Source organism: Phyllobates terribilis, unplaced genomic scaffold (assembly GCF_046119375.1).
Source record: "Phyllobates terribilis strain yellow unplaced genomic scaffold, ASM4611937v1 Scaffold_434__1_contigs__length_1565206, whole genome shotgun sequence".
Taxonomy (NCBI): Eukaryota; Metazoa; Chordata; class Amphibia; order Anura; family Dendrobatidae; genus Phyllobates; species Phyllobates terribilis.
In genome coordinates, this window is record NW_027363194.1 from 334,197 (window position 1) to 355,986 (window position 21,790).

At 46.8% G+C, this 21,790-nt stretch overlaps 8 non-coding genes and 2 pseudogenes across 8 annotated transcripts; all 10 read left to right on the plus strand.

Annotated features, from left to right (window-relative positions):
• The first annotated feature begins 668 nt into the window (after positions 1 to 668).
• On the plus strand, positions 669 to 859 carry LOC141227960 (U2 spliceosomal RNA). Its single transcript, XR_012294892.1, has one exon. It is a non-coding gene; the product is annotated as a U2 spliceosomal RNA (small nuclear RNA).
• A 1,115-nt stretch (positions 860 to 1,974) lies between these two features.
• Positions 1,975 to 2,052, plus strand: LOC141227941 (U2 spliceosomal RNA; annotated as a pseudogene).
• Positions 2,053 to 7,616: 5,564 nt separating this feature from the next.
• On the plus strand, positions 7,617 to 7,809 carry LOC141227894 (U2 spliceosomal RNA). The gene has a single exon (XR_012294862.1). It is a non-coding gene; the product is annotated as a U2 spliceosomal RNA (small nuclear RNA).
• Positions 7,810 to 8,924: 1,115 nt separating this feature from the next.
• On the plus strand, positions 8,925 to 9,115 carry LOC141227869 (U2 spliceosomal RNA). The gene has a single exon (XR_012294839.1). It is a non-coding gene; the product is annotated as a U2 spliceosomal RNA (small nuclear RNA).
• Positions 9,116 to 15,500: 6,385 nt separating this feature from the next.
• On the plus strand, positions 15,501 to 15,691 carry LOC141227921 (U2 spliceosomal RNA). Its single transcript, XR_012294880.1, has one exon. It is a non-coding gene; the product is annotated as a U2 spliceosomal RNA (small nuclear RNA).
• Positions 15,692 to 16,806: 1,115 nt separating this feature from the next.
• On the plus strand, positions 16,807 to 16,898 carry LOC141227949 (U2 spliceosomal RNA; annotated as a pseudogene).
• Positions 16,899 to 17,685: 787 nt separating this feature from the next.
• Positions 17,686 to 17,867, plus strand: LOC141227911 (U2 spliceosomal RNA). The gene has a single exon (XR_012294874.1). It is a non-coding gene; the product is annotated as a U2 spliceosomal RNA (small nuclear RNA).
• A 1,115-nt stretch (positions 17,868 to 18,982) lies between these two features.
• Positions 18,983 to 19,173, plus strand: LOC141227975 (U2 spliceosomal RNA). The gene has a single exon (XR_012294903.1). It is a non-coding gene; the product is annotated as a U2 spliceosomal RNA (small nuclear RNA).
• Positions 19,174 to 20,288: 1,115 nt separating this feature from the next.
• LOC141227986 (U2 spliceosomal RNA) lies at positions 20,289 to 20,479 on the plus strand. Its single transcript, XR_012294914.1, has one exon. It is a non-coding gene; the product is annotated as a U2 spliceosomal RNA (small nuclear RNA).
• Positions 20,480 to 21,594: 1,115 nt separating this feature from the next.
• LOC141227997 (U2 spliceosomal RNA) lies at positions 21,595 to 21,785 on the plus strand. Its single transcript, XR_012294925.1, has one exon. It is a non-coding gene; the product is annotated as a U2 spliceosomal RNA (small nuclear RNA).
• Positions 21,786 to 21,790: the final 5 nt, after the last annotated feature.

Below are 21,790 nucleotides of genomic sequence, written 5' to 3' on the forward strand. Positions count from 1 at the left end.
CATAAACAGAAAAGTGATAATTAGTAGAAGGTTGCTGAGACAGCTAAAACAAGTTACAATCTAGTTTCTGGGCGTCAGTCCAAATGTCCAGATAGGGGAAGAATAACTTCATCTGTGTCTTACATCGTAGTCTTGGGTGTAGAATAACTCCTATCATCCTCTCAGCGGTCTCTGTGAGCTTCTCAGCGACATTCAGCCAGCCAGGTATCCTGCCTGCAGTAGATGGAATGTGGCAATGGAACGCTGGCTGCGCGTGTCATAATAGGCTCTGAGCCTTTATATACCTGTGCACAGCAGCAGCCACCTTCAGTCTGCTGCTGGACAGCCAGCAGCAGCAGCAGCAGGAGAGGTATGTAATCAGGAGCCCTCCTGCTAAGGGTAGACAGCTGCTCGTTCCACCCCACCCCCTGCCTTAATTGGTTCTCCTCCCTTCCAACGGTGTTGAGGCGGGTGGGAACAGCAGGGGGTGAAGGTGCTGTGTTTAAAGAGGTGGAGTTATGCAGATCTAAAACGCGTGGATTGCAGCAGCAGCAAGCCGAAAAGTGCAGGCATGTAAGGGATCTAGAGGTTGACAACATGTCTTCTTAACGGGAGTCCAGGAGCTCATCTCCACAAATGGACTTTTCAGGATCCTTGGGTGGCTCCGTAGTTTGAAACCAATTCTGGTTATCGCTTCTCGGCCTTTTGGCTAAGATCAAGTGTAGTATCTGTTCTTATCAGTTTAATATCTGATACGTCCCCTATCTGGGGACCATATATTAAATGGATTTTTAGAACAGGGAGATGGAAAAAGAGCTTGCTCTGTCCACTCCACGCATTGACCTGGTATTGCAGTATCTCCAGGACCGGTGCACCCCTTCTTTAATGCAGTTTCTAAAATCAGAAAGAATTGAATTCAATGTTTTTTGTTCATTTTGCTTGTTTGTCGGATTTTGGGATGGACTCTTTGGCTTTGCTTTTCTTCTCCTCATTGGATTTTTCATGTTCAAAGTTGCAGAAGCCAGATTACAAGCTCATTTTGGTTCAACTTCAGCAACTGTGCATTGCATTGCCATGTAATGTGATGCAATGCTATATTTCTAGCTCTCCCTTTTTACTTCCTTTTGGATAAACAGACATATTAGGCAAGCATTTTGGAGCTTTCACCTAAATAACTACAGGTGGTGAGATAAGCTGCACAATATAATTGACCTTTCAGTATATTGTTGCACACACACCATCTATTTAGCAAATGCCCTTGTTATCAACAGCAGCCTTTTAAACTCACCTGAGCTAACAGGTATGTGCACTGGTTACTCTGCTGCGCTTAAAATTTCTTTTTTGGTTTGCTACAATGCCTTTTCTGAAACGTTGTCTCCTTCTGCTGGAACACTGACTTCTTTCATTTAATGCCTGCAGACTATAAAAGAGAACCCAACCCAAAAAGTTTGGTTGATTAGTCTGTGGCATTCTGTTAAACTGTTGCTTATGGCGGTCTCTGTGAGCTTCTCAGCGACATTCAGCCAGCCAGGTATCCTGCCTGCAGTAGATGGAATGTGGCAATGGAACGCTGGCTGCGCGTGTCATAATAGGCTCTGAGCCTTTATATACCTGTGCACAGCAGCAGCCACCTTCAGTCTGCTGCTGGACAGCCAGCAGCAGCAGCAGCAGGAGAGGTATGTAATCAGGAGCCCTCCTGCTAAGGGTAGACAGCTGCTCGTTCCACCCCACCCCCCGCCTTAATTGGTTCTCCTCCCTTCCAACGGTGTTGAGGCGGGTGGGAACAGCAGGGGGTGAAGGTGCTGTGTTTAAAGAGGTGGAGTTATGCAGATCTAAAACGCGTGGATTGCAGCAGCAGCAAGCCGAAAAGTGCAGGCATGTAAGGGATCTAGAGGTTGACAACATGTCTTCTTAACGGGAGTCCAGGAGCTCATCTCCACAAATGGACTTTTCAGGATCCTTGGGTGGCTCCGTAGTTTGAAACCAATTCTGGTTATCGCTTCTCGGCCTTTTGGCTAAGATCAAGCGTAGTATCTGTTCTTATAAGAACACAAGAGCTACGATCTACACTTGACGAGAGCGATCGAACTCGGAAGGAGAAGAGCTTCGGAGCCCAGCTGACATCGGAGAAGGAAGGCGGATATCGGTGGGAGGAAGAAGCTCTAAAGAATCCAGAAGAAGACGAAGACTCGGAGAAGAATCGGGCTGTCCTGTGGAATCTTCGAGGAAGAAAATCATCGAGACAAAGACCTTTCGGGGAATTTGTCCAGAACACGACGGGAGAAGAATCTGCATAGCTCCACCCATTCCGGGAAAAGTTCCAGATCCAGCTCCAAGAAGTAACTGCAGGAGGAAAGCCATGGCAAGCGCTGCGAGGAAGGCCGAAAAGAAGAGCCTGGAGCAGGGGACAGCCAGGAGGGCCCAGCCAGGAGCCGATTCTGACCCCAAGGACTCTGCCTCCACGACTGGCCAGCAGAAGGGACCCCAGAAGCCCCGCCACGAAGCTCCAGCCCTGGAGCCATGGATGCGGCAGACGGTGGCCCTGAAGCTGAAGGAAGTGGATGGGAGGGTGCCGGACATGTCCTCGGACGTGTTCTGCCAGAAGATGCTGCTGGATCGAGGCTTCTCCAGGTCGGACACCCTCAGCATCCAGACCTTCTTGACGGGGATCTTCTTCGTCACCTTCGCCACTGTGAACACCTGCAGGAGGTTCTGGGAAATGGTAAGCGCAAAAGGACCAGATAATTCTTTCTCTGCCTTTACAGGTAGCTGCCCTATCCAGAGGGACGAAAGGAGGATCACGGTCTCCATGCGCAACCCGCACACCCCAGGCCAAGACATCTGTACCTTCCTGAGACGCTTCTGTTTGGTTGTGAAGGAACCTTCTCACATCCTGAATGGACTCGGCTTCTGGACAGGTAAGTGGTCGGTGACCGTTAGACTTCACAGGGACCTGGCGTACTCAGACGGACTTCGGCACCTGCCCCCGACATTCTCCCTGGGCAACTCCTACGGCCTCATCTATTACCCGGACATGCCGCGGAACTGCAGGAGATGCGGCAAGAACGGCCACGAGATGAAGGACTGCAAGGAGGATGCCTGCAGGATTTGTCGAGTGACGGGACACAGCTCGAAGGACTGCCCGAAGAAGACGTCCTGCAACCTGTGTGGGCTGGCGGCTCATCTGTACAAGGATTGCCCCAAGCGTGAGAGATCCTGGGCATCGGTGGTTGCGACGACCCCAGCTACGGAGGACAAGGCCCCGATGACCAGGCCTGTGAAGGTCAAGGACGCGACGACCAAGGCCCCAGCGGCCAAGGCCGAGACGACCAAGGCCAAAGCGGTCAAGGAGTCGGTGGCCAAAGCCCCAGCGACGGTCCCAGCAGCTCCGAAGCAGAAGAAAAAGTCAAAGGAGGGTAAGAGTTCTGTCACCCCTCTCTCGATCCCTCCCCCTGCCACCCCCGTCCAATCCCCCCCCACCCCGGCCACCCCTGCTGAGGATTCCACTTCCTCTTCCTCCTTCCCCTACTCCTCAGCAGGTGTCCTTTCCCCTGCCCCGGCAGCCACTCTCCCTCCCCAGACCATGGTAGCGGTGGAATTAACCTTTCCTCCACCCGCCGCTATCTATTCCGAGGAGGATTTTCCCCTTCTTGTCTCCCCAGTTCCAACCCGGCGAAAGAGGAAGGTGGAGGACAGCCCTGCTACTGAATCCTCCAAAAAGAAGATTCTGGATTTCGTAGGCGAAAAGGAGGATACCCTCCCTGAGCCAGAAGAGATGGAGCACATGGTTGAGACCCTGGTGGCCGAGCCAGAAGAGGAGGAACTGGTGGTCGCCGAGATCGAGGCCGCGCTGCTTGACCAGATGGAGGAAGAGGGCCTGCTGGTGATCCCGTCACCAGCAGTCAACACCGACGAGGGACCACCCGACCGGAGTGGTAACTAAGGTGTATTGCCTGCGCTAACTTTTTCTTTTTTCCCTACATGATGGCTAATATTAACTTATTTTCCATTAATGTCAGGAGCATCAAGGACAAGTTCAGACGTCAGACTATTTATGCCTTCCTTACTTCCCAGTTGTGTGATGTTTATATGTTGCAGGAATGTTCCCTTCCCTCCTCTAGGTCCTTCAAACATCTGGCCAGGGAGTGGTCCCACGGTCCATCCTACTGGTCCGGTGGGGGTGACTGCAAGTCTGCGGGGGTCGCAATTCTGATCAGGGGGGGCGCATTCACGCTTGAGTCCGTCCAGGAGCTCATCTGCGGCAGGGCTCTTGTTGTAGATGGCAACTGGGCGGGAGAACCTGTCAGGTTCATCAACGTGTATGCGTCCCCACTGAAGAATGAGCGTTTGGAGCTTTTCCAGACCCTGCGGCTTCAGCTTGCCACCACCAGGACCTTAGTGATGGCCGGGGATTTCAACTGCCCCATCGAGGAGGATGGTCGTAGTTCTGGCACATCTGCCAAGTTGGACATCACGTCCAAGCTGCTCATCGAGATGGTAACCGAGGCCTCTCTTCAGGACGTGGTGGGCTCCATGGGGAGAGGCTCCACGAACTATTCGTGGAGCCGACCCGATGGCTCACTCCGCTCCAGGATTGACTTTGTGTTCACCTCTCGGGCAGTCAGGCAGAGTAGGCACTCGATGGTCTCCTGCTTCTTCTCCGACCACAGAGCCATTCACTTACAAGGTGTCCTCGGCGACGGTTTTCCGTCCGGCCCCGGCTCCTGGAAGCTGAATTGTGCTCTGCTGGCTCAGGATGAAGTCGTGGAGGAGCTGAGAGCAGCCTACGCAATGTGGCAGTCCTACAAGGGTAGCTTCCAAACAGTCTCTGATTGGTGGGAATATGTTAAACTTGAGTTTCGCTGTTTCTTTCAGGCCAAGGGTCGACAACAGGCGTGTGAGAAGAGGAGGGACTTCAGAGGGCTGCAGCGCGAGCTGCGGTCGCTGCAGGACCTTCTTAACTGCGGCTGGGACGTGAGGGAGGAGCTGGAGGAGACCAAGAAGAGCCTGAAAAGGCACTTTGAGGAGGAGTCCAAGCGAATCGTCTTCCGTTCCAAAGTGGAGAATCTGGAGAAGGGTGAGAAATGTAACTCATTCTTTTTCAGGAAACTTCATGCCGGTCACACGCCCCTGAACGAGCTGCGAGACGAGAGCGGAAACATGCGACGTGGGAAGGAGGACGTGATGAGGGTCGTCAGCGACTTCTACAGCGAACTCTACTCCCACAAGACTACCGACCCCGACGCTGCTGATAAGTTCCTGTCAGGTATCACTAACCATCTTGATCCTGCAGGCACGGCAGCCTTGGACAAACCTCTGATGGTGGGCGAATTGCTCTCTGCCGCTAAATCCTTTAGGACCGGCAGGACCCCGGGCAGTGATGGTCTTCCAGCGGAGCTCTATGTAGCGCTGGGAGACCTCATCTGTCCGGACCTGTTGGACCTGTACGAGGAGATGGTGGTGGAGGGTAGAATGCCTCCATCTTTGAGGGAAGGAATGGTCACGATCCTGTACAAGCGGAAGGGAGAGAGGTGCGACCTGAGGAATTGGCGTCCCATCACTCTGCTCAACGTGGACTACAAGATCCTGGCCAAGACGATGGCGACACGACTTAAGACGGTCATCGGACGGATCATCCACCCGGACCAGACCTGCGGCATCCCTGGACGTCGCATCGCAGACAGCCTCGCTCTCGTGCGGGACACGGTCGAGTACATCAAGGTCCGCCGCGCACACGCGGCCCTGGTCTCCTTGGATCAGGAGAAGGCCTTCGACCGGGTTTCCCACGAGATCATGGGCCGAGCTCTGCACCGGTTAGGTTTGGGTAACATGTTTTGTTCGTATGTCCGTCTGATGTATTTTGATATCCACAGCTCGGTGTTGGTGAACGGCTGGAAGACTGACCCCTTCCCTGTCCTCTCTGGGGTCAGACAAGGCTGCCCTCTATCACCTCTTCTTTTTGTTTGTGTTATAGAACTCTTCGCAGAGGCTATCCGGCAGAATGGAGAGATCAGAGGGATCACCGCACCGGGTCCGGGACGACACGAGGTCAAGTGCTCGCTCTACATGGACGACGTCACCGTCTTCTGCGCTGATCGTGGTTCAGTCGACGCCCTCGTCCAGACGTGTGAGAGGTTCGGCCGGGCTTCAGGGGCCAAAGTCAACTGCAGGAAGTCGGAAGCCATGCTCTTCGGGGATTGGCAGCCGGCCTCCTCTGCCCCCTTCCCCTTCAACATTCAACCGGATTTCCTCAAGGTGCTGGGAGTCTGGTTCGGGAAGGAAGGAGCGGCCCTCAAGTCCTGGCAAGAACGCTTGGCCAAGGTGAAGCAACGGATCGGACTCTGGAGCCTCAGACACCTCACTTGTGAGGGTAAGGCACTCGTCCTGCGTAATGAGGTCCTGCCCGTCTTGCAGTACACGGCGCAGGCCTGGCCCCCACACGTCACTGTGTGCAGGGCCATTACCAAGACAGTGTTTCACTTTGTCTGGGGATCCAAGATGGACAGAGTCAGGCGGGCCGTCATGTACAAGGAGCCTTGCAAGGGTGGGAAGGGCGTTCCAGATATCCCCACCCTCCTGCGATCCTCTTTTGTGTGTGATTGTGTCCACCGGACTTTGCAAGTCAAGAATGGCTCCGCGGGCAGGTCCATGTCTCGCTTCTTCCTGCTTCCTCTTTGGAGGCGACTCGGCTGGGACAAGTGGGACAGCTCCTTCCCCTACAACTGGACGACGCCATGGTTCTACGGAGACGTCGTTCGATTTGTGGGGGAGCATCAACTGGAGGGACTCAAGCCCGACTTGTGGAAGCCCAAAACTATCCACAAGCTAATCAGAGCCAAGGATGACGTGGAGAACATCACAGGACTTCACCAGGACACGCTGGAGACTGTGTGGACAAATGTGTCGTCTGACAGGCTGACCAACGGGCACAAGGACTTGTCGTGGATGGCGATTCAGGGCGGACTGCCCGTCCGGTCATTCATGCATGCCCGGAACCTGTGTAAGACCCGGTACTGCCCAAGGTGCCCCTTCGTGGAGGAAACATCTTTGCACACTTTTTGGGACTGCGGATTTGCACAGCGCCTATTGACTGCACTTGAGGACGACCTGAGGAACTCTGTCCCCAGGGCGAGCCTATCGCACCATTCTGTGCTTTACGGACTCTTCCCTGGGGTTCATACCGTCGGAGCCATCCAGGAGGCTTGGCGCCTTATGAACTGCTTCAAGGATGCCGTTTGGGTCGCCAGGAACCGGCTCATCTTGAGGAGGGAGAGGATGTCCATCCAGGACTGCCGCAGGCTGATCCACAGCCTGCTCAGAGACTATTCCATCATGGACGGTCCGGAGGACGAGGACGAGGACTAAACCCCTCCTCCCCCTCTCCCCTTATGTGTCTTGTCTTTCAATAAAGCTTCGGGCCTGTGATTTTCCCCTCCCCATCCCCTTTTTCCCAATCCCCATCCCTTATCACGGTTCGTCGTACTGTATTGATTGACATGCTTTTTCTTTCAGATTGAGTGTTTTGTGTAGCATAGGGGTGTGATGTGTCTAGTTAGTGCGTCGTATCCTCATGCTATGTAAATATGATGTAGAATTCTGTGTGTACTGGGCTGCGGCACTGTACACTGTCTGTTAACTTATTTTTTGTGCTAATAAAAGATATATTCAATCAAAAAATCTGTTCTTATCAGTTTAATATCTGATACGTCCCCTATCTGGGGACCATATATTAAATGGATTTTTAGAACAGGGAGATGGAAAAAGAGCTTGCTCTGTCCACTCCACGCATTGACCTGGTATTGCAGTATCTCCAGGACCGGTGCACCCCTTCTTTAATGCAGTTTCTAAAATCAGAAAGAATTGAATTCAATGTTTTTTGTTCATTTTGCTTGTTTGTCGGATTTTGGGATGGACTCTTTGGCTTTGCTTTTCTTCTCCTCATTGGATTTTTCATGTTCAAAGTTGCAGAAGCCAGATTACAAGCTCATTTTGGTTCAACTTCAGCAACTGTGCATTGCATTGCCATGTAATGTGATGCAATGCTATCTTTCTAGCTCTCCCTTTTTACTTCCTTTTGGATAAACAGACATATTAGGCAAGCATTTTGGAGCTTTCACCTAAATAACTACAGGTGGTGAGATAAGCTGCACAATATAATTGACCTTTCAGTATATTGTTGCACACACACCATCTATTTAGCAAATGCCCTTGTTATCAACAGCAGCCTTTTAAACTCACCTGAGCTAACAGGTATGTGCGCTGGTTACTCTGCTGCGCTTAAAATTTCTTTTTTGGTTTGCTACAATGCCTTTTCTGAAACGTTGTCTCCTTCTGCTGGAACACTGACTTCTTTCATTTAATGCCTGCAGACTATAAAAGAGAACCCAACCCAAAAAGTTTGGTTGATTAGTCTGTGGCATTCTGTTAAACTGTTGCTTATGGCGGTCTCTGTGAGCTTCTCAGCGACATTCAGCCAGCCAGGTATCCTGCCTGCAGTAGATGGAATGTGGCAATGGAACGCTGGCTGCGCGTGTCATAATAGGCTCTGAGCCTTTATATACCTGTGCACAGCAGCAGCCACCTTCAGTCTGCTGCTGGACAGCCAGCAGCAGCAGCAGCAGGAGAGGTATGTAATCAGGAGCCCTCCTGCTAAGGGTAGACAGCTGCTCGTTCCACCCCACCCCCCGCCTTAATTGGTTCTCCTCCCTTCCAACGGTGTTGAGGCGGGTGGGAACAGCAGGGGGTGAAGGTGCTGTGTTTAAAGAGGTGGAGTTATGCAGATCTAAAACGCGTGGATTGCAGCAGCAGCAAGCCGAAAAGTGCAGGCATGTAAGGGATCTAGAGGTTGACAACATGTCTTCTTAACGGGAGTCCAGGAGCTCATCTCCACAAATGGACTTTTCAGGATCCTTGGGTGGCTCCGTAGTTTGAAACCAATTCTGGTTATCGCTTCTCGGCCTTTTGGCTAAGATCAAGTGTAGTATCTGTTCTTATCAGTTTAATATCTGATACGTCCCCTATCTGGGGACCATATATTAAATGGATTTTTAGAACAGGGAGATGGAAAAAGAGCTTGCTCTGTCCACTCCACGCATTGGCCTGGTATTGCAGTATCTCCAGGACCGGTGCACCCCTTCTTTAATGCAGTTTCTAAAATCAGAAAGAATTGAATTCAATGTTTTTTGTTCATTTTGCTTGTTTGTCGGATTTTGGGATGGACTCTTTGGCTTTGCTTTTCTTCTCCTCATTGGAGTTTTCATGTTCAAAGTTGCAGAAGCCAGATTACAAGCTCATTTTGGTTCAACTTCAGCAACTGTGCATTGCATTGCCATGTAATGTGATGCAATGCTATCTTTCTAGCTCTCCCTTTTTACTTCCTTTTGGATAAACAGACATATTAGGCAAGCATTTTGGAGCTTTCACCTAAATAACTACAGGTGGTGAGATAAGCTGCACAATATAATTGACCTTTCAGTATATTGTTGCACACACACCATCTATTTAGCAAATGCCCTTGTTATCAACAGCAGCCTTTTAAACTCACCTGAGCTAACAGGTATGTGCGCTGGTTACTCTGCTGCGCTTAAAATTTCTTTTTTGGTTTGCTACAATGCCTTTTCTGAAACGTTGTCTCCTTCTGCTGGAACACTGACTTCTTTCATTTAATGCCTGCAGACTATAAAAGAGAACCCAACCCAAAAAGTTTGGTTGATTAGTCTGTGGCATTCTGTTAAACTGTTGCTTATGGCGGTCTCTGTGAGCTTCTCAGCGACATTCAGCCAGCCAGGTATCCTGCCTGCAGTAGATGGAATGTGGCAATGGAACGCTGGCTGCGCGTGTCATAATAGGCTCTGAGCCTTTATATACCTGTGCACAGCAGCAGCCACCTTCAGTCTGCTGCTGGACAGCCAGCAGCAGCAGCAGCAGGAGAGGTATGTAATCAGGAGCCCTCCTGCTAAGGGTAGACAGCTGCTCGTTCCACCCCACCCCCCGCCTTAATTGGTTCTCCTCCCTTCCAACGGTGTTGAGGCGGGTGGGAACAGCAGGGGGTGAAGGTGCTGTGTTTAAAGAGGTGGAGTTATGCAGATCTAAAACGCGTGGATTGCAGCAGCAGCAAGCCGAAAAGTGCAGGCATGTAAGGGATCTAGAGGTTGACAACATGTCTTCTTAACGGGAGTCCAGGAGCTCATCTCCACAAATGGACTTTTCAGGATCCTTGGGTGGCTCCGTAGTTTGAAACCAATTCTGGTTATCGCTTCTCGGCCTTTTGGCTAAGATCAAGTGCTTTATTGCAGGAGATTGTGGTTGAAGGGCACTCGGGTACCCCTCTCCTTGGCCTGGCAGGATCGTCCACTTTGGTGGACTTAACCTGCTTGCTGCTATTAGGGAGAGGGCTTAGTCCCAGGGTAACGAGTTGCGATCCCCCAGCTTCCAGGTGTTTTTCGCTGCAAGAACACTGGGAGCGCAGATTGCAAGCGGCTGCAATTTGCAACCTTGTTGCGTTTTTCCATGGAGGTTGACCCTAACCTCGTGCCTCTTTATGCAAGGCTAAAAAACTCTATCCGAGTTCACTTCACGGCGGGTGGCTCGGATATGAGGAAATTAGGGTATGTAGTCCAGGACGTGCTCAGGAACCTTCTTGGCGTACAAAGGAATGAAATTCTCTCCATCCAGGATTATCCCAGAAGAGGTGACTATGACATCACATTCACCGGAGAAGGTATTTTTAGAGATGTACTAGAAAAGTTAAAAAAAGTTGAAAATAGTCCTGTTTTGAAAGGGATACACATTGTTGAGCACGTCCTGGATGAGGTAAGACTGGTTATTGTAAAAATATTTTCGCCCTTTGTTTCTGCTCCAGAAGTAATGTCATTTCTAGCAATTTATTTTAAAAGTGTTAAATGTATTGGGAAGATATTAAACGAATATAACATATGGACATCTAAGTGGAAATTCCTTGTAAAGTGTACAAGAGATCCAAATACACCAGGTGGTATACGGCTCCCCCCTGCCCGTTTCAAAATTGGGCAAACAAATGGGGATTTCTTCTTTTCTGGGATGCCAGTATATTGCAGAAATTGTGGGCGCTATGGTCATTCAAAAGAAAACTGTCATGTATCATGTAGAAATTGTGCTAGTGAAGAACATGAGACAAAAGAATGCCCTAAGGAAAAGAAATGCAGTTTTTGCCAGACTCCAGGTCACTTTTATTTTTCTTGCCCTCACAGATTTCGGGAAGATGAGCAAAAGGGGAAGTCCAAGACGTCCGACCAAGGACCAAAAGATCAGACCACCCCTCAGGAGGAGGAACAACAACCTGGAGCCTCTGGAGACAATAAGGGCGTACCAAATAGTGAAGTGTCTCCAGAGTCTATGACAGGTAAAATACCAAATCCCAAAACCTGGCTGCAGGACCTGCGGGAGTCCAAAAGGAGGGCTGAGAAGGAGCAGAAGGGCACTACTGGTAAGGTCAAAAGGGACCGGCAAAAGGCCGACACAGAAGCCCATGCCCAGTCTGGGTCTCCTAGTGCTGAGGGCGCTGAGTGGATAAAGGTGGGTCCTAAGAAAAAGAAAAAGGGTGGTTCGGAGGAGGCAGCAGGAGGTGAACAGATGGACACTTCTCCAGAAGGGGACGTGGACGCTGGACCCTCAGGGGTTTCGGTCTCCGCTGCTACAGGTGGGGACCGGGATCTTGCTGCCTCTGAAGAGTCAGAGGCTCTGCCTTGTGCGCAACCTCCTCCTATAGGACGACCTTCTACAGGTCAAACAGGGGCGGCGGAACCCCTCGGGGACCCACCTGATGAGGAACCGCATGGCCAGCCAATGGAGACCCAGCGGGTTCTGCCAGCCAGCCCTCCGAGCTATGCCAGTGTAGCGTCGGGTTTATATAAATGTGGTAATCTTTCCTCCTCCACGGAGACTCTCGTGACGATACTATCAGATGAGGAGGGAGGCGCAAGCCCAGTGGTCTGATCAGGTTCATCGGACAGGTAAATCCGTTGCTCTTAGTTACCTAAGTAAAATTTCTACATTTTCTAATGATGGCTGAACTCAAAGGTATTTCCCTCAACGTGAGAGGCATAAAATCTAACACGAGAAGATCTGCTCTTTTTAATTTTTTTACGTGTTTTACTGCATCTGTATTTTTTCTGCAAGAATGTAATATCCCACATGAAATGTCATATCAAAAATATAAAGATGAGTGGAAGTGTGGGCCATCTGTCTGGTCCGGATCGAATGCTGCAGGATCAGCGGGTGTAGCCATACTTTTTAAAGGGAACGTTTTAATTGATTTTATTCAGGAAATTTTACCAGGTCGTATTTTATTAGTGAAAGCTTTTATTGATGGTATTAGATGGCAGTTTTTAAATTTTTATGGATCCCCAGAGAAAAATGAAAGAGCCGAAATGCTTGATCTTTTACCATTATTTATTAATAACTCTGAACCTTTTATCTTAGCAGGGGATTTTAATTGTGTTTTAAAAGGTGAAAACCGGCGCTCCAGCTCTGTAAGCAGGAACTACGATAAAACCTCAGGTATGCTACAAGATATAGTCAAAGATGCTAAATTGATAGACATATATAAAGAGTGTCATAGTGACAGCCCAGAGGACGCCGGTTTCACTTGGAGCAATGCTAATTGTAGCTCTAGGATTGATTTTATTTTTGGTTCAGATAAAACAATACCTGCCAAATGTGAAGTTTTAACTAATATATTTTCAGACCATAAACTTTTATCCTTTACCATAAAAGTAAATGACAACAAAAAATGTGGTAAGAAAAGCTGGAAAATGAACGTATCCCTTTTAACCGACCCGCAGATTTTATCAGATTTTATTGAGTTTTATAGGAAATGTAGAAAAGGGAAAAAAACAAATGAGACTATGAGTGTATGGTGGGATAGAATGAAAGTAAAAATAAAAGACTTTTTTATTAAAAAGAGTATATGTAGAGCCAAAGAAAAATATGAAGAATATAGAATTTTAAATACCCACCTACAAACATTATTTAAGCTCAGAGACAATGGGATAGATGTACAACTTGATATTTCAAACTTAAAAGAAGAGATTTCAAAATGGCTAGAACAAAAAGGAAAAGAGATAATTTTTCGTTCTAGAGTACAACATATAGAAGAAAATGAAAAGTGTTCCAGATATTTTTTTAGGAAAAATAAAAAAGAAAAAGTGATAATTGACCATATAGATGGTGAGAATAATATAAAAAATATGCTGGGTAAAGTTGAGGTTTTTTTTTCTAATCTTTTTAATGGAAAAAATATAGATAATAAATTAATGGATGATTCGCTGCAAGGACTAACAGCTGTTTTAGATCCCGCATCCCACGAGTTTTTATCCCCTTTTGGAACAAGAAGTGTTAAAAACTATTAAAAGTTTTAAAACTGGAAAGGTCCCTGGTCCTGATGGCATCCCAATAGAATTTTATGTATGTTTTTATGATATTTTAAAAGATGATTTGTTTTATTTGTTTACTGAGGTTTTTAATAATAAGGTTTTATTAAATTCCTGGAAGAAAGGTGAAGTCTCCCTCCTATACAAAAAAGGCGATAAATCAAAATTAGAAAACTGGAGACCAATAACACTTTTAAATTGTGACTATAAAATAATGGCTAAAATTTGTGCAAATCGTCTAAAAGAAGTCATCAGCAAAGTTATTCATTCTAATCAAGTGTGTGGGGTGCCGGGGCGCAGTATATGGGACAATCTGAATTTAGTGAAAGACTGTATTGAGGATGTGAAAGACAGAAAGGGGAAAATGGCGATTTTATCTATTGATTTTGAAAAAGCATTTGACCGTGTCTCACACTTTTATCTTTTTAAAGTTTTAGAGAAAATGGGCATACCAGAAGGGTTTTTACTATCGCTTAAAGCATTTTACAAGGATTGTACAAGTAAGATTTTAGTGAATGGTTTTAAGACACAAGAGGTATTTTTACGGTCAGGGGTGAAACAGGGATGCCCTCTGTCCCCCCTACTGTTTATCTGTGCACTGGAACCAATGTTATGTGCAATACGCCAAAATAAACAGATATGCGGTGTCCCTCTGCCTGGAAGCGGTGGTTTGGAGGCCAAGGTTGTAGGCTACATGGATGACGTGGCGGTCTTGTGTACAGATGCACCATCACTTACGGCCACTCTCCATCAAGTGCAATCCTTTTGTCTAGCTTCTGGTTTTAAAATCAATTTTAATAAGTGTAACATTTTAAGTGTTGGGGGGATGATTTTACGTGATGTACCAATTAATGTCTCCGAATCCATTTCCATTTTAGGTATATCATTCACTGAAAATAATGATGGTTATAATAGTTGGGAAACAGTTACACAGAAAGTAAATACGAAAATATGTATGTGGAACATGAGGAGACTTACAATGGAGGGTAAAGTATTGGTTTTAAAGATGGTGATTTTACCTCTTTTATTGTATCTTAGCATGGTTTTCCCCCCGCCTGTTAATGTTTTAAAAAAGATAACCAAAACCTGTTTTACCTTCTTTTGGAACTCAAAAATGGAAAAGCTGAAAAGAGAAATCGTGATGAAATCAAAAGTAAAAGGTGGTAAAGATTTTCCAGATTTTAATAGGTTTCTTTTAATCCATCTGTTCGTTTACTGTTTTAATGCCCTTTTTAAGAATCACTATTGGTCCTTTTTTATGCGTTTTAATACAGGATTTTTTATGAGAAAGTTTGGATGGTATGAAGTTAATATATCTGTGCCCCATGCTTTTAATTTGTCGACGCATTATGAGATTTTAAGGAAAATAGTGTCCGATTTTAATTTAGGGACTAAGAAAATAGAGGAATTAAGAAATAGTAAGAAACTAATTAAAGAAATACGTAAAAGTGAGGAAATATGTAATGTTGACAGATATGATGATGACAAATCTATGTCTATCTGGAAAATGATTAACGTTTTTTATCTTTTTAATGAACAGAGAGATCTGGCTTGGAGTTGCATGCACCGCTGTCTTCCTTGCCGGGCATTCCAATACAGAAGAGGATTTGTGAGGTCTGCCATCTGCCCAAGAACCGGATGCCAAGACGAGGAAACGGTGGAACATCTATTATGGACATGTAATTTTGCAAAGGATTTCTGGAGAAGACTGCTCCCCCTACTGGAAAGGGTGGCAGACCTCAAGGACTTTACATATAAAACTGTGCTATACGGACTTATGGAATGCCCCACAATGGACCAGTACACAATGGCTTGGAAGACAGTGAACTGCGCCAAGTCATCTCTCTGGAAAGCGCGCAACATTGCTATTTTTAAACAAGATGTTTTATCAGTGAATGATGTTTTAAGTTTATGTTTATGTGAAATGTATACTTATTATTTAATTGACAAAAAGAAGAATGTACATATTTCCAAAAAATGGCTTGTTGACCAATGGAACCTAATTATTTAAAATCTTTGTATTTTTTTGTTTTGTAAATTTCATTTGTCTTTTAACGTTTGGTATTTGTTTAATTATGCTTGTAATTTGTTAAAGTTTTAATAAACGGTTTTATCCCTCTGCAGGGGATAGCCAAATTAAAAAAAAAAAATCTGTTCTTATCAGTTTAATATCTGATACGTCCCCTATCTGGGGACCATATATTAAATGGATTTTTAGAACAGGGAGATGGAAAAAGAGCTTGCTCTGTCCACTCCACGCATTGACCTGGTATTGCAGTATCTCCAGGACCGGTGCACCCCTTCTTTAATGCAGTTTCTAAAATCAGAAAGAATTGAATTCAATGTTTTTTGTTCATTTTGCTTGTTTGTCGGATTTTGGGATGGACTCTTTGGCTTTGCTTTTCTTCTCCTCATTGGATTTTTCATGTTCAAAGTTGCAGAAGCCAGATTACAAGCTCATTTTGGTTCAACTTCAGCAACTGTGCATTGCATTGCCATGTAATGTGATGCAATGCTATCTTTCTAGCTCTCCCTTTTTACTTCCTTTTGGATAAACAGACATATTAGGCAAGCATTTTGGAGCTTTCACCTAAATAACTACAGGTGGTGAGATAAGCTGCACAATATAATTGACCTTTCAGTATATTGTTGCACACACACCATCTATTTAGCAAATGCCCTTGTTATCAACAGCAGCCTTTTAAACTCACCTGAGCTAACAGGTATGTGCGCTGGTTACTCTGCTGCGCTTAAAATTTCTTTTTTGGTTTGCTACAATGCCTTTTCTGAAACGTTGTCTCCTTCTGCTGGAACACTGACTTCTTTCATTTAATGCCTGCAGACTATAAAAGAGAACCCAACCCAAAAAGTTTGGTTGATTAGTCTGTGGCATTCTGTTAAACTGTTGCTTATGGCGGTCTCTGTGAGCTTCTCAGCGACATTCAGCCAGCCAGGTATCCTGCCTGCAGTAGATGGAATGTGGCAATGGAACGCTGGCTGCGCGTGTCATAATAGGCTCTGAGCCTTTATATACCTGTGCACAGCAGCAGCCACCTTCAGTCTGCTGCTGGACAGCCAGCAGCAGCAGCAGCAGGAGAGGTATGTAATCAGGAGCCCTCCTGCTAAGGGTAGACAGCTGCTCGTTCCACCCCACCCCCCGCCTTAATTGGTTCTCCTCCCTTCCAACGGTGTTGAGGCGGGTGGGAACAGCAGGGGGTGAAGGTGCTGTGTTTAAAGAGGTGGAGTTATGCAGATCTAAAACGCATGGATTGCAGCAGCAGCAAGCCGAAAAGTGCAGGCATGTAAGGGATCTAGAGGTTGACAACATGTCTTCTTAACGGGAGTCCAGGAGCTCATCTCCACAAATGGACTTTTCAGGATCCTTGGGTGGCTCCGTAGTTTGAAATCAATTCTGGTTATCGCTTCTCGGCCTTTTGGCTAAGATCAAGTGTAGTATCTTTCGAAAAGGCGGTTTTGGATGTTGGCCGCCCTAGTAGATTGATACATTATGCACACTGGGGTTTAGGCGCTTGTTAGTACGCCAGGTGGCTAATATAGTCATATGGTGGAAAGCATGGCCCCCCAGGATCGACGCCATTGGGCCGGGGAAGATCGAAAGCCCGAAGTGTGAAGTGCCCCAGGAGTGGTGACCCTGGGGTGCCTTAACTCACTGGGATTGGGAACCCCACTTGAGTTTATGGCACATTTGCACAAGCACTTCAAATTTTCTTTCTTCGCACACACCCTTATTCCGGGCCTTCTGGCCTTAGGATGGGGAATTTTTCAATTCCCGGTCGAAGGTCCGGGCAGTATTATACTGTGAAACCTTCACTATTTATTTAATTTCTTTGTCACTGTGTGTCCACTTATTCACGTGTGTCACGTCCTACTAGGATTTTGTCGGGATGCGGTTCCCTTACGGGTTCCTCTCTTGGCAGGTCTAGGGGGGGAGTGTGTGGCCATCAGGTTCCGCTCCCCCCTGAACCCCCCTGGCTCTCCTCTTTCGGGAGGAGAGCGTTGTTGGCTCCTCTCTTCCGGGAGGGGAGCACAGTCTTTGGCTCCCAGTGCCTTGCTCGGGTGAGAACTCGGGCAGGTGCTGGGGGTAAGATTGGGTCGCCTCTGGCTTCGGCTGGAGGTGGCTTTTTGTCCCTGTTCCTCGCTGTGGCCTTTTGGCTCGGAGGGACGGGGAATGGTTTGGGGGACCCTTCTCCTTTTGGAGAGGGTTTCAAGAAGACCAGCATCCTAGTGCACTTTTTTTGTGGCACTTGTCACTTTTTTAAGCGCACTCGGGTTTTGTACACGATTTCGGGCTTTCAAAAAAAAAAATCTGTTCTTATCAGTTTAATATCTGATACGTCCCCTATCTGGGGACCATATATTAAATGGATTTTTAGAACAGGGAGATGGAAAAAGAGCTTGCTCTGTCCACTCCACGCATTGACCTGGTATTGCAGTATCTCCAGGACCGGTGCACCCCTTCTTTAATGCAGTTTCTAAAATCAGAAAGAATTGAATTCAATGTTTTTTGTTCATTTTGCTTGTTTGTCGGATTTTGGGATGGACTCTTTGGCTTTGCTTTTCTTCTCCTCATTGGATTTTTCATGTTCAAAGTTGCAGAAGCCAGATTACAAGCTCATTTTGGTTCAACTTCAGCAACTGTGCATTGCATTGCCATGTAATGTGATGCAATGCTATCTTTCTAGCTCTCCCTTTTTACTTCCTTTTGGATAAACAGACATATTAGGCAAGCATTTTGGAGCTTTCACCTAAATAACTACAGGTGGTGAGATAAGCTGCACAATATAATTGACCTTTCAGTATATTGTTGCACACACACCATCTATTTAGCAAATGCCCTTGTTATCAACAGCAGCCTTTTAAACTCACCTGAGCTAACAGGTATGTGCGCTGGTTACTCTGCTGCGCTTAAAATTTCTTTTTTGGTTTGCTACAATGCCTTTTCTGAAACGTTGTCTCCTTCTGCTGGAACACTGACTTCTTTCATTTAATGCCTGCAGACTATAAAAGAGAACCCAACCCAAAAAGTTTGGTTGATTAGTCTGTGGCATTCTGTTAAACTGTTGCTTATGGCGGTCTCTGTGAGCTTCTCAGCGACATTCAGCCAGCCAGGTATCCTGCCTGCAGTAGATGGAATGTGGCAATGGAACGCTGGCTGCGCGTGTCATAATAGGCTCGGAGCCTTTATATACCTGTGCACAGCAGCAGCCACCTTCAGTCTGCTGCTGGACAGCCAGCAGCAGCAGCAGCAGGAGAGGTATGTAATCAGGAGCCCTCCTGCTAAGGGTAGACAGCTGCTCGTTCCACCCCACCCCCCGCCTTAATTGGTTCTCCTCCCTTCCAACGGTGTTGAGGCGGGTGGGAACAGCAGGGGGTGAAGGTGCTGTGTTTAAAGAGGTGGAGTTATGCAGATCTAAAACGCGTGGATTGCAGCAGCAGCAAGCCGAAAAGTGCAGGCATGTAAGGGATCTAGAGGTTGACAACATGTCTTCTTAACGGGAGTCCAGGAGCTCATCTCCACAAATGGACTTTTCAGGATCCTTGGGTGGCTCCGTAGTTTGAAACCAATTCTGGTTATCGCTTCTCGGCCTTTTGGCTAAGATCAAGTGTAGTATCTGTTCTTATCAGTTTAATATCTGATACGTCCCCTATCTGGGGACCATATATTAAATGGATTTTTAGAACAGGGAGATGGAAAAAGAGCTTGCTCTGTCCACTCCACGCATTGACCTGGTATTGCAGTATCTCCAGGACCGGTGCACCCCTTCTTTAATGCAGTTTCTAAAATCAGAAAGAATTGAATTCAATGTTTTTTGTTCATTTTGCTTGTTTGTCGGATTTTGGGATGGACTCTTTGGCTTTGCTTTTCTTCTCCTCATTGGATTTTTCATGTTCAAATTTGCAGAAGCCAGATTACAAGCTCATTTTGGTTCAACTTCAGCAACTGTGCATTGCATTGCCATGTAATGTGATGCAATGCTATCTTTCTAGCTCTCCCTTTTTACTTCCTTTTGGATAAACAGACATATTAGGCAAGCATTTTGGAGCTTTCACCTAAATAACTACAGGTGGTGAGATAAGCTGCACAATATAATTGACCTTTCAGTATATTGTTGCACACACACCATCTATTTAGCAAATGCCCTTGTTATCAACAGCAGCCTTTTAAACTCACCTGAGCTAACAGGTATGTGCGCTGGTTACTCTGCTGCGCTTAAAATTTCTTTTTTGGTTTGCTACAATGCCTTTTCTGAAACGTTGTCTCCTTCTGCTGGAACACTGACTTCTTTCATTTAATGCCTGCAGACTATAAAAGAGAACCCAACCCAAAAAGTTTGGTTGATTAGTCTGTGGCATTCTGTTAAACTGTTGCTTATGGCGGTCTTTGTGAGCTTCTCAGCGACATTCAGCCAGCCAGGTATCCTGCCTGCAGTAGATGGAATGTGGCAATGGAACGCTGGCTGCGCGTGTCATAATAGGCTCTGAGCCTTTATATACCTGTGCACAGCAGCAGCCACCTTCAGTCTGCTGCTGGACAGCCAGCAGCAGCAGCAGCAGGAGAGGTATGTAATCAGGAGCCCTCCTGCTAAGGGTAGACAGCTGCTCGTTCCACCCCACCCCCCGCCTTAATTGGTTCTCCTCCCTTCCAACGGTGTTGAGGCGGGTGGGAACAGCAGGGGGTGAAGGTGCTGTGTTTAAAGAGGTGGAGTTATGCAGATCTAAAACGCGTGGATTGCAGCAGCAGCAAGCCGAAAAGTGCAGGCATGTAAGGGATCTAGAGGTTGACAACATGTTTTCTTAACGGGAGTCCAGGAGCTCATCTCCACAAATGGACTTTTCAGGATCCTTGGGTGGCTCCGTAGTTTGAAACCAATTCTGGTTATCGCTTCTCGGCCTTTTGGCTAAGATCAAGTGTAGTATCTGTTCTTATCAGTTTAATATCTGATACGTCCCCTATCTGGGGACCATATATTAAATGGATTTTTAGAACAGGGAGATGGAAAAAGAGCTTGCTCTGTCCACTCCACGCATTGACCTGGTATTGCAGTATCTCCAGGACCGGTGCACCCCTTCTTTAATGCAGTTTCTAAAATCAGAAAGAATTGAATTCAATGTTTTTTGTTCATTTTGCTTGTTTGTCGGATTTTGGGATGGACTCTTTGGCTTTGCTTTTCTTCTCCTCATTGGATTTTTCATGTTCAAAGTTGCAGAAGCCAGATTACAAGCTCATTTTGGTTCAACTTCAGCAACTGTGCATTGCATTGCCATGTAATGTGATGCAATGCTATCTTTCTAGCTCTCCCTTTTTACTTCCTTTTGGATAAACAGACATATTAGGCAAGCATTTTGGAGCTTTCACCTAAATAACTACAGGTGGTGAGATAAGCTGCACAATATAATTGACCTTTCAGTATATTGTTGCACACACACCATCTATGTAGCAAATGCCCTTGTTAACAACAGCAGCCTTTTAAACTCACCTGAGCTAACAGGTATGTGCGCTGGTTACTCTGCTGTGCTTAAAATTTCTTTTTTGGTTTGCTACAATGCCTTTTCTGAAACGTTGTCTCCTTCTGCTGGAACACTGACTTCTTTCATTTAATGCCTGCAGACTATAAAAGAGAACCCAACCCAAAAAGTTTGGTTGATTAGTCTGTGGCATTCTGTTAAACTGTTGCTTATGGCGGTCTCTGTGAGCTTCTCAGCGACATTCAGCCAGCCAGGTATCCTGCCTGCAGTAGATGGAATGTGGCAATGGAACGCTGGCTGCGCGTGTCATAATAGGCTCTGAGCCTTTATATACCTGTGCACAGCAGCAGCCACCTTCAGTCTGCTGCTGGACAGCCAGCAGCAGCAGCAGCAGGAGAGGTATGTAATCAGGAGCCCTCCTGCTAAGGGTAGACAGCTGCTCGTTCCACCCCACCCCCCGCCTTAATTGGTTCTCCTCCCTTCCAACGGTGTTGAGGCGGGTGGGAACAGCAGGGGGTGAAGGTGCTGTGTTTAAAGAGGTGGAGTTATGCAGATCTAAAACGCGTGGATTGCAGCAGCAGCAAGCCGAAAAGTGCAGGCATGTAAGGGATCTAGAGGTTGACAACATGTCTTCTTAACGGGAGTCCAGGAGCTCATCTCCACAAATGGACTTTTCAGGATCCTTGGGTGGCTCCGTAGTTTGAAACCAATTCTAGTTATCGCTTCTCGGCCTTTTGGCTAAGATCAAGTGTAGTATCTGTTCTTATCAGTTTAATATCTGATACGTCCCCTATCTGGGGACCATATATTAAATGGATTTTTAGAACAGGGAGATGGAAAAAGAGCTTGCTCTGTCCACTCCACGCATTGACCTGGTATTGCAGTATCTCCAGGACCGGTGCACCCCTTCTTTA